A 12,250-nucleotide genomic window follows, 5' to 3' on the forward strand; every position below is an offset into this window, starting at 1 on the left:
GTCAATTCAACACGTGACAGCAGTAAGCAAGCTCCTCATTGGTTAACGTGGCGCAAATATCTGCCAAAGTTCAAAATTTTCAACTTGAGCGATTCGCGCGAATCACGTGATCAAAACGCTCAATTCGCGTGATCCTTGCCGCGTCATTCGCACAAATCGCGCTATTCGCGTCGCCTCATTCGCGCAAAACGCGCCGCAGAAAGCCTATTCGCGTCTCTGCATTGACTTAACATGTAAATCATTCGCGTGCGGTGTGAACATAGACTGTAAAAAAATATGGACGTAGTGTCCGTGACATCACCCAAAGGATTCCGATAAGCCGTTCTGAAGCTTAAAGTAGGGGCGAGCTGGCTGTTGCCTTCTTGCGAGCGAGTCATCGTGCGTCACTCCCGGATAACAGAAAATGGGGAAAAAGGCGGGATGTGGGCGGAGCTTAGGTGACGCAATGACTATAGATGGCGGATAAATGGCTAGCCACCTGTAACCATGTCCTTAATTATGCAGAACTTTAAGGCTTTATATAAACTAATGAGTTATAAAAAAATTCACGCCCCTCACAGTTGTCATGAAGGGCAAAATTAGCCTTATAGGCCAAAACCACAATTTGTACCAGGCTGTAAACATGTTTTTTCTGCTGTAAAGTTGGGAATTTTAACATGGGGCTCAATGAGATTCTGCTCCCTTCTGGAGTCTGTCCCTAGTGGCCAGTTGAGGAATTGCAGTTTACATTACTTCCATATTGGCTTCAAGAGAGATCACGGGAGGTTGCCGCTTGGGTGTGAACGCAGCATTATGCCTTTATATTTGTGTATGATTTTTTAAAATAGCCTACTTTTTTCACCTTGTAGCTTAGTTCTTGGCTTAAACAACTTTAGCAGACTTTTTTGAAATTTCTATGAAAAAAATTAATGGAATTAATAAAACAGCGGCTGAAAAAGTGGCCGGGCCTTAACGCACTCCATTGGTGGAGCCAATGTTGCTGTGTTGGTCTTAGCAGTAAAAGTACATTAAAACTTGAAAAAATACACAATATACCTTTAAGGAGGACTAGGAAGGTCATAAACCTGACAAACTTCAGCAACATTCAACAACAACCCTGAAAAACAAAGAAGAAATGGATAAAAGAACGGAATAAAATGAGTCACAGGCAAATATTTAGATTACCTCGACTGCTCCACATCTGCCTCCCTCATGATGACGTCACTAATTGACTGCTCATCTGTTTGGTTGCAAGAAAAACAGAATATATTTTCTCTCACGGTTTCCCTATGAAGATTAAGCATGTTTTCTGCTGCCCTATGCATTATTTCACTGATTCATTTGTTTACATCTGCGGTTTGTATTGAGTGGTTACACTATGTCCAGAAAGCGCTCTGTTTTGACCACAAAGCTTCAATTTCTTCAACGTCCTAAACTGGAGCACAATGCTCCTGTGTGAGAGAAAAGTGGCATTAGCAGTTTATTCTCTCTGGCCTGCTAATCTGGAGCAAGTTAGCCATGTTGTTATGAGAAGTTCTACTCATAATTGTAAAGAAAGGCTGGTTTAGATTAGAATTTTACCTCTATGTACTGGGTGAAGGGTTATGAGTGGTTGTTCGCATACTGCTAAGTGTTTTATGCTGTTCTGGGTGGTCAATATTGTGTTTCTAAAGTTCCTAAAGTATTTTTTTAACAAGTCACATGATTTTAGGTATTATTCATGCTTGTAGTATAAACAGCGTGGGATGAAAGATAACAAAATAGCCATTCTTGTGTCTTCATTATTAACTGCAGCACAGCTGTAAGTCTTAGTGCCTTTAATAGATCCAAAATAACATGGAGAAAACATGTTGAGATGCTTTTTAAATACACCATATTGATATAGAAACAGATAGCAGAAATATTTGACTTTACTTTATTTTAAGGTTTTATTGTTACAGTGTAATTATATATTTAAGTACTGAGTAATATGAATTAACATGTATGGGTTAGTGTAGCATAAGGGTTTGTTTATGCATAACTTACTGTTATTACTACATGTAACATATTAAACAAAGACACTGTAAAATAGTGTTACCAAAGATTATTTTTAATTTGCTGTCTTGGTTAATTAAATTCAGACATGTTGCCAAGAATGGTGACAATTACTTGCTTTCCCGCAATTTATAGGGACATACTTTCCTAAAGGGCAAAATGTTTGTCATCTTTACAAGAAATTCACATGCTAATCATTTGAGGGTGTTTCTTTAACTACCGACACCTTCAGTCATGTTGACTTTTAGAGAAAAAATCCCATTTTGTCTGTTGTGATTGGTCTACTCTGCTCTAAATGCTCAAATGTCCCAGTCTGTTGTGGTTAATCTACTCTACTCTGATTGGTCAGATGGCCCAGTCTGTTGTGGTTAATCTACTCTACTCTGATTGGTCAGATGGCCCAGTCTGTTGTGGTTAATCTACTCTACTCTGATTGGTCAGATGGCACAGTCTGTAGTGATTAGTCTACCACTTACAGTGCATGCCAAAAACTAAAAGTCCATTACCATATCTACATTTCAGCTCTGGAGCTACCTCAGTACTTGTATACACAGTGAAAGAAAAAAATATATATTTTAGTGTGGGTCAAAAAGCAGATTCGTGGGCCATCAATGAAGACCATAGAGTGGCATTATGCAAACTTGTTTGGAAGTGAGAGTGGAATTACTGACGACCAATTCTATGCAGTTCAGATTTGATTCTTTACTTTTCCTTTCACAAACAGCTATATTACACACTACATGAAAGGTAATATCGGAAAAAAAACATAATCGAAAAGTAGCAATTCTATTGTTTGTAAAGATGAATGTTGAAATGTTTTCATTTTAATAAAAATCAACCTCTGGGAAAAGCAGTGTGGCTCTATGTTTGTCTTCTGTATAAACTTGCACACTGCCTGTTTTCCATAGAGGTGTGTGACCTTACGATAAGAGCAGACTTCAGTCTTCAGACTAAATAGTTTTGTCGGAAATAATTCTGTTACGTACAAGCAAAGAATTTGCAGGGGCCCCACTCTGCTCATGGGAACTGTTGGATCGATTAAAAAAGGTCCTCTTTGAACTGTTCAACAATTTTCCTGTTTTTCACAGAAAGTTTCCCCTTGGGAAACCAGTGCAGATGACTAAGAATGGGAATCAAGCTCGTTTTGAATAAATATTGTCTGGTTAGTAGGCTACAGCAGTTTATGGGTGTAGCAGCATGCTGAAATGTTAGCATCAAATCTAATGGATCTTGACATAAGTATGTGAACAATTAAAACGAAAGCTTTGTATCATTATAAGGCAATAAAACAGAAGCATTGATGGCAGTTCTCTTGAAAAAATTATTTCCCTGTCAATTTTTGGATCTTGACAGCTCTGGTTGTAGCCTAGAAATCTAGACGCACCCTAGCGGCTGCCGCGAGTGTAGTCTAGCAACTCTCAATACACTTCTGAGCTGTAAAAGCCAAACTCTAGTCGGGCCAATCACATTGTGTATAGAGTCGGTGGGCGGAGCTTAACATAATGACGGCCGAGTTGCACTTGCGTGCGACTAGCAAACACAGAAACTGGCGAACGGCAGTCTTTCGAATCAGCTTTGACCGCGACTCTGGAAGACTTGGAGTTGAGCTTTTCTCTGAGAAAAGAAAAAAAGAACGGCACTGAAGTCATTTTTAAGAAGGAAAGATGTGTTCGGAGTTTTGCCGACCGGATACGGCGAAAGTTTAATCTGTCAACTAGCTCCGCTTCACGTTGCTCTGGTTGGTTGTAGCTCTATCCTATCGCGTGCAGAGGGAGTTTGAAAGACAACCGTTTATCCCGCCCCTCGGATTGAGCCCTGTCTATGGTGAGTTTCCAGACCAAACATCTTGATGTGGGTCTGGCTTGTCAGGCTACTCTGGTAGTCCTTTCTCATCTAAAACCTCATCTTTTGTGTTAAACGGAGGAAAGTCAGGTTTGAAATGACACATGGTGTCACTATTTTAGTTTCGCGTCGAACTTGGTAAATATGGTCATGATAAAAGGAGAAATACAAGAAAATAAATGAATTAAAATGACGAAATAATCAATAGGCTAGAGATGGAAGCTGTAATCACCTACCTTTTAAAACAAAAGAATAGAACATAAAAGGGGAATACTTTATAATATTATAAAGTATGTTGACACGGTTGACAAATCAGTGTAGTCAAGACAAATGTTAATGTCCAGAAGCTCTATCAAAATATTATAAATGAGTCTTTCGCTTTCCTTTCCTTATACGTTTCCTTCAGTCATGACCAATTAAGTCTATCCTTGTGTGTCTAGGTCACTCCATTATGAAAGTAGCCTAAACAACAGCAAAAACGCATTAAGAAACAACCAACTTGCACACTTGTGTCCTCGAAGCAGCCTAATGCAAATAATAAATCATCATTTTCGTCCCAATCATCCTCACTATTTTCTTTTTCGAGTTCTTTAGCTCAGGTTCATTCGACTGAGACCACTGTGAAGAAAAACAGCAAAAGGCAAACGAATTGTAATTTTTCTCAAGTAAGTTTAATATTCGGGTTGCCGTGGTGTTCTGAGGGCTTTTTACTTGCTGTTCGGAAAAACAGCGCTATTGCGAGTGTGATATTGCTTTTAAAACAGCAGTTCAATATCACTAACTTACATTTTAGATTAAATATCGTCAAAAAAAAAAAAAAAAACCTGCAGAATGTAACATTACTGAGTGTCTCCGAGAAACGCCTTGCTGAATGATTCGTTTGAATGATTTGGTTGAATGAGTGAATCATGAATGAGTGAATCATGAATGAGTGAATCATGACTCAAGAAAGACATTCACATATTTCGTTCCTCGTTTCTTCCTTAGTGAATAATCGCACAATAGTCTCACTATTTTTTAGCATATCATTACACAGCAGAAATAATAAGTAGTTTAGGAAATGCGTTTCTAAATTCAGCATCTGTGTTAAAAAAAAAATAGATTTAGTGAACGATTCAATATCTCACTCACTTGTGGGGCATGATCATCCCAATTTCCCAATTTTTAAAAAAAAAATGAACATGAACGCCATCTCAAGTCTCAAGTCAAAGCTTGAATGTGCTGTGGTCGTAATCACGACTTTAGAAGCGGGAAGTATGCCTAGGACATTGGCCTAGGATGGATTGTACGAGAATTGGGATGCTTACTGTTTTGTTTCTGAACGAGTCTGAGTTTTAAATGTCAATGACTCGCTCATAAAGACAGTCTTATCACCACCTACTGGTGTATCGATGTAACCTGCAGAAGAGTTTTCGGGAGTGGTAGTAATAGTGGTGATTGCCTTAACCAGCACTCTTAATAAATATATTGCTGCTTCTATTAAAGCACAGCTGTAGTCTTAAAAACATGGTATGTTAGTCTGGAATGAATCATTTATATAATTTATGCTTGTAATTATAAAAAAACGGTCATTATCGCTAAACTAAAGGAACATAGTGATCCCGTTAAACATAATTAAGATCCCACGGAGAGGTCAGAATGGATACCATGGTATAAATTGGCCATGGGCTGATGCCAAATAGTTTATAGGTTAGATGGAGTCAGACAGAGGAGCCACTAACAGTCTGTTAGTGCTGCTCTTGTTAGAGGTAAGAGAAAAACAGAGGTCATTTACATATACTGCAGTCTTAAAGGCACAGTGTGTGTGTGTGTGTGTGTGTGTGTGTGTGTGTGTGTGTGTCGCATGGTTGGTCCTTTGGGACACGGGCTGTATTAATATTTAATATTCGTTTTTCCACTGTGTCCTGTGAAACGTGGCGGACCATGATTGTGACTGGAGTCATTGTGGCACGGGGACTCGAAGGACAGGCTGGCAGCCGATATTCACTTGCTTTATGTTCTCGGGAAAGGTCAATGTACAGCATACCTGAACTCCCTCAGAGAATGACCTATGAATGTAAAACAAAATATATCAAAAGTGTAGGTTAATAGCAAAATATACCTGTTAAATTGAATATAGAAAATGTAAACTCTTATACCAGCCCGTTATTTGTATCACCTCATTTAGAAAATTATAAGTGGGGGTATAAGTCTTTTTTTAAATGTAGTTAATGTACATTTAAACGGGGTGCACAGTAAAAAATCTGATATTTATATTGGATATTACCGGATATTGGCATTTATTTAAGATTTGTGAATATTATATATCAGGTGAATATTAAATTGTAAATTTTTGCAAAATGAATATCCATTTTTCATACTTTACAATACATTTTAATGTTGTATTAACTAAATTCACTTTAATTTGATTTTAGTTATAATGTTTTAAAAAAAAACTTTTTTTTAGACAAAATAGTACAATTGATTGGTTATCACCCATAACATAAAAATAGTGATCAATTCCTCAGTATCAAACAGAAATGTAATGTCGATATATCCCTAATTTAAACATTAAATATGTAATCAAAAATCTTAATTTCACAGTATGTTAAATTATACATTTTCAAGTCACTCATTCAAGTCAATCAGTCAATTATATGAAGTTTAATTGAGTTATCAGATTTTTTTGGTGGTTATAAAAATAGACAGGTAAACAATTAGCCTTCACTTTATGTAGATTATATATTTTTAACTAATGCCTGCCGCGGGCGCAATGGCTTGGTAATTCTTGTTTTTCCTTGTTTAATATTGACCAAACATTTCATTCAAATGTCCACTTAATTTTTAATATTTGTCCACTTCTTTACGGGAGAAACGCTACAGCCAGTTATTCCTTGAACAAGAACATGAGTACAAAACTTGCAAACTATGAGCTACATTTATTATGAAATTGTGATAATTAATATGAACAATTTGCATATTTAGAAACAAATTGATGTAAAAAACAACAACAACAACACTCATTAAAGGGATCCCCTGGTGTTGAGACTTGTATGGCTTAATATAACATAAACGATGTCTCTTACTGAAATATGTAGTAGAAAACCCATGAAAGATCGATTTTATATTTGGACCATGGGCGGCGCCATCTTGTTTGCATTCTAGGTTGATGACGTAGAGTGGTTGCACTACTCAATCAGCTGGCGTTACCCGTAGCTATTTTTACCACAAGGCAACTCGAAAATTGTTTCAGAGTTAAACAAAACCAATGAATTGCTTTGTAATTGTACTTAAACACACTCAAACATACATGTGCACACAAACTCACCTACACAAGTCACAAACAGATGGCGGGCGGGCACACACACTTGAGAGACTGCTCTGTCTCAATCGAGATGTTGGGCTGCTCAGTCTCCACGACAGGGGCTGAATCTGAAATCGACCCCTATACCCTTAAATAGGGCATTATTTGAAGGGACGGCCATTTGTAGTGTTGTCCGACACCATAGTGGACATGTTCGAGTGCAGTCATTCAGTCTCACGTTGGACCGCAATAACGAGTGTACAGCCGATTTACAAACAGCTGTCCGACTTCACACACTCGATCGTCTTCATTCACTCCTTCAAGTTGTATTAGTGAACAAAAGTAGGGAATGTTATTTGTGTCTTAAAAATGAAAGTTTAAAGATTGAGGTTAATTCACTGAGCTTGTGCTCAAACTTTAATGCACAAACCAATCCCATGCATCATCACCAAAACATCCTGCCTCTCTTCCTCACGTTACCCTATCCCATCGTCCTACCTAGATATTTCCCTCTGCTGGATACATTAGGCATTACAGTTAATCTACTGCATATCAACAGTCTATCTATGATATCAACACAGGGATTGAGGGTTATGTATGCGCGCACGCAGTGCGTGTGTGTTCGCGCCGATCTGTTGGGGTGTGTGTGAGTCTGTGAGAGAGAAAGTTTGTGTGCACATGTATGTTTGAGTGTGTTTTAAATACAATTACAAAGCAATTCATTGGTTTTGTTTAACTCTGAAAAATTTTCGAGTTGCGTTGTGGTAAAAATAGCTACGGGTAACGCCAGCTGATTGAGGAGTTCAACCACTCTACGTCATCAAGAACGCAAACAAGATGGCGCCGCCCATGGTCCAAATTTAAAATCGATTTTTTAAATAACGTAGATCTTTCATGGGTTTTCTACCACATAATTCAGTAAGAGACATCATTTATGTTATATTAAGCCATACAAGTTTCAACACCAGGGGATCCCTTTAAGCCAACACAAGAAACTGTGTTGGCTTAATGATTTCCATGAAATGTGGTGAAATGTTGCACATTACGTACCCAGATGAAAGTTAAACAACTCAGAATAGAAGTTTGCTTTGCTTTATAAAGATAGTTTATTAACCGAGCAGCTGAGATGTGGTTCTCTCCACGCATGTAACAGTTACATGATAACAGTGCAACACTTCGCTATGAAACACGAAGCGAGTAAGACTTACATGTTCCCAAAAAGGTGTTATTGGAAACTTCAGGTATTTTGCCAGTAATTCAACATGGGTAAATTGCAACCGAGAACTCAAATGTAATCAAGGAATCATGACAGTCCTAATTGTGACTTTTTCCTCACAATTCAAAAAAAGTTTATAGAGTTTATATCTCACAATAAATCTTACATTTTCCCTCATAATTCTTATTTTTTCCCCACGGAATTCCGAGTTTCTATCACAATAAAAAAATGTTTGCGGAGCAAAGAGGATACCGACAACACACTGGCAGACAGGACAGATCAGGTTATGAAACGATATCTCAACCCTAAAATGTTGTCTTTTTTTTTAATGTAAACAATAAATACCGTTTTGTGGCTCTTTAATGTGGTGTACAGGTCGCTGTAGCACGTCAGTTTAAGCTGCTCGTGAACCGATCATCTCTTCCTTTTAGTTCATATATAGTATCAAATAAACATGAATGAACTTCATAAGGAGTGTTGTTTCAAACGCGGAAAGATGTCAGAACACACCGTTTTTCAAGTTCAAGTCTACCGACGATACTCTACCAACTCTCTTGACCCTTTTGTCGGACAAAAATGGCGGATGGCAGATTGTGATTGGTCAGATCGCCTGTCAATCAAACAGACATTTTCTTTTTAAGTCGCGGTTTTTAATTCCATTGCGAAAACAAGCTTCCATAGTTCACAGATTGAAATACATTCTTAAAAAAATTAAAATAAAAAATAAAATTTTTATTGTAGGCTAGTTGTATATTATTTTAATAGGCCTACCAATTTTTCTCTTGTAGTCATGAACTTGTAGCTAAAAGTCTGGTCTGAATGAAGGGGTAACTCGCGGGCAGAATGTCCAGACTCGCCCTTGAGATTGTGCCCTGCTTCCACACACACATACACACACACACATACACAAACCCCTGCTGCTGCTGTGCCCCCTGCTGAGAGAGTGAAGCCATAATGGACGATACTGGACAAGCCATCAACGAGAACGAGATGGGAACAGGACGAGCAGAAGTGTGAGAGACATACACACGCTCTATTTCTGCTCTTCTCACACACTTTGATTCCCATATTGATCTTTTATCTTCCTTCGTCCTCAAACACCCCTCCCTCTCTCCGTGTTTCGGATGACAGAGTCGGACTCAGCATGGTGACTCCTACTGATCCGCAACAGGAATATGCTCTCAAATCCATGAGTATTTGTGTGTGCCAGGCTCAATAACATTCTCTGAGAAGATGAATCCTTCCTAGCAGTTCAATATTTCATATTTAATAATGTTACAGCAAGGTTATATAATCAAAGTATGAGCAAATTCTTATTATCTCGATTTTTTGAAGCAAAACACACTTTTATTTACAAATATAATGAATTAATAATTATAAGTTTTATAATAATATTTAAATAATTTCTGACTTTTGGGACAAATCCATCTAATTATGTTTTAACTAATTTAAATCATATTTTGTTGGGCTCCAAACGTTTTGATATGTAGCTATTTCTTTTAATAAATTAAGTCAAAGTATTGAATTAATTTTGAATTTGTTTAGAATTACTAAAATACAACTTAAATAAAACCTAAAACTAATTAGAATTAACTTAAAAGACAAAGGCACACAACAAAATAACATTTAAAATGAAAACTGAAAATCTAAAAATAAAAGTTGACTCAAAATATTAATGCATGGCACTGACTAGTGCATATAGCCTACATTCTAGATGATGAAGAGTTAATTCAGAGAATTAATATGAAGTATTATATAAAATATTTGCTACACTAAAAAAATATTTAGAAAAAAAGTTACCTGGTTGCCTTAAAATTTTGAGTTCATTGAAATTAAAATTTTGAGTTAATACAATGAATTTTTTTTGCGATTCGACAACCTTTATTAAAATATTATTAAATTTTTTTGTAAGCATATTGGGCAATTGTGTGTGTTTTATTTCTGATGATGCAGTGAAACATGCCAAATAGTGCTATTTTCATGATTTATCATTTTTTTTATGTGTTCCAGATACAATAATATTTTGAGTTTCTATTTATTAACCAAATTTCCTTCATTGTATCAACTCAAATTTTTAATTTCAATAAACTCAACATTTTAAGGCAACCAGGTTACTTACTTTTTTAAGTTAAACCAACAAAAACCAACACAATTTTTTTTTACAGTGAAGTCATTTTCTTTGAGTTTTGCCCCTTTTTTCAACCCTAAAATTTGAGACATGGCTGTGCAGTTTAAATTCCTGCATTTGATCTTGATTCACAATGTTACGCAATATCATTTTTGGGGGAATTTAAATCAGATAATTAAAATGAATACTACAAATATTAATAATAATAATGTCTGGGTTTCATACCATTCCAAAACGCAAGGTTGCTTTACAGTTAGATCTAAAAAAAATCACAGACTGTGAGAGTTGAAGAATAATATGCAGAGAATAAATGTGCTTTAAAGGATTTTGAAAGAAAGAAGGGTTTGAATTATGAAATTGTATGATTTTTTTCGTTACATCCAGCCAAGACCATCACAACTGCTCTGATTTGATGTGTTTAATTTTATGTTAGATAAAATAAAATATCGAATAATTCTCATAAAAATTGTGAATGTGCCTCTAACATTTGAAACAAGTCGCCAATTCACAGAAATTCCAACATGACTGCATTAGTGTAATGACAATAGAAATATCTCCCTGTTGCCGGAATACCGTCATGATGGAATTTTGTTTCTATGACACTGGAAATAATAACTTTTTAATAACTTGATCTGAAGGGTACATAAGATGTTAGGCCAGAATCAAGCATTACACACAATGGCGCTCAATCACTTACTTTCAGAGGCCTGCATTGGATTATGATAGAACCGGCCGGCACTTTCATCAGCAGACTCTTACAGCAAACCAAAAAAATCTATTGAGCTGGAAAGAAAAGAGAGGCCGGATAGATGTACTTGAACTAATAACTATTGACAGATTGATGGCAGTTGAGATAAAGAGAGAGAATGAAAAATTGTCCTGGGTAGCAACAGTCTGTCTTGGGAATTTGGAGTGAAGTGGGCATGAAAACATTGAAAATACCAAGGACAATGGAACAAAACGGTTTAATATTCGAGGGAAAGGCCAATCTCTAAGTAGTTGACCCATACTCAATTCACTGAATAGTCAAAGTGAGCAACTGCTGCCATTTTTTCAACCTGAGTTGTTACTGAGATACAGTATAGCTAATGCTAGCCTGCAACGCAACGCTAGCGTTGTTGACGCAAATGTATTGAGGAAAAGAGACCCCTTAGGACTTTTGGTTCAAATTACTGTGAAAACAACCTAAGTGCAAGAAAAATCCCTGTTTAGTCCAGAACTAAACTTAATCAGTGTCTGGGAAACTAGCTTTGCGGTGTGCACATTTATTGGCCAACAAAACTTTAAATAGAAGTACAACCTTGTTAACACGTCGTGAAGAGATGCCAGGCCTGGGAAAGCTAAGGCTCGATAGAAACATCTCGTTCCACCGCTGTAAATGAACCGCGGAGTAACAATAAATGGTTGAAATCTTTCGTTCTTTATGTTTTTTTGGGGTGTGTTGCGCAGGGACGTGACAGACAGCCTTGCGTGAGAGTCAAGCGGACAGTGAACAGGAGCCCGCGGGTTCCCGGAGAGGAGATGACTCGACTCATCCGCACTTCCAAACATGAGCAGACACCTCAGTCTGGGGCCAGAGCCAGACAGGGAGAGAGAAAGACAACATCCTTTACAAAAAAAAAAAATACTGTGGTGATACCATATCAGACTATAGTAGTTTGATAAATGCCAGAATATTGAATGATTGCCATACCCTAAGGTAGCCTACTTCAAAGAATACCATGGTATTACCACAGTATTTTTTACAAGCTAATGTTTACCTCACTGA

This window comes from Pseudorasbora parva, chromosome 14 (genome assembly GCF_024679245.1).
Source record: "Pseudorasbora parva isolate DD20220531a chromosome 14, ASM2467924v1, whole genome shotgun sequence".
Taxonomy (NCBI): Eukaryota; Metazoa; Chordata; class Actinopteri; order Cypriniformes; family Gobionidae; genus Pseudorasbora; species Pseudorasbora parva.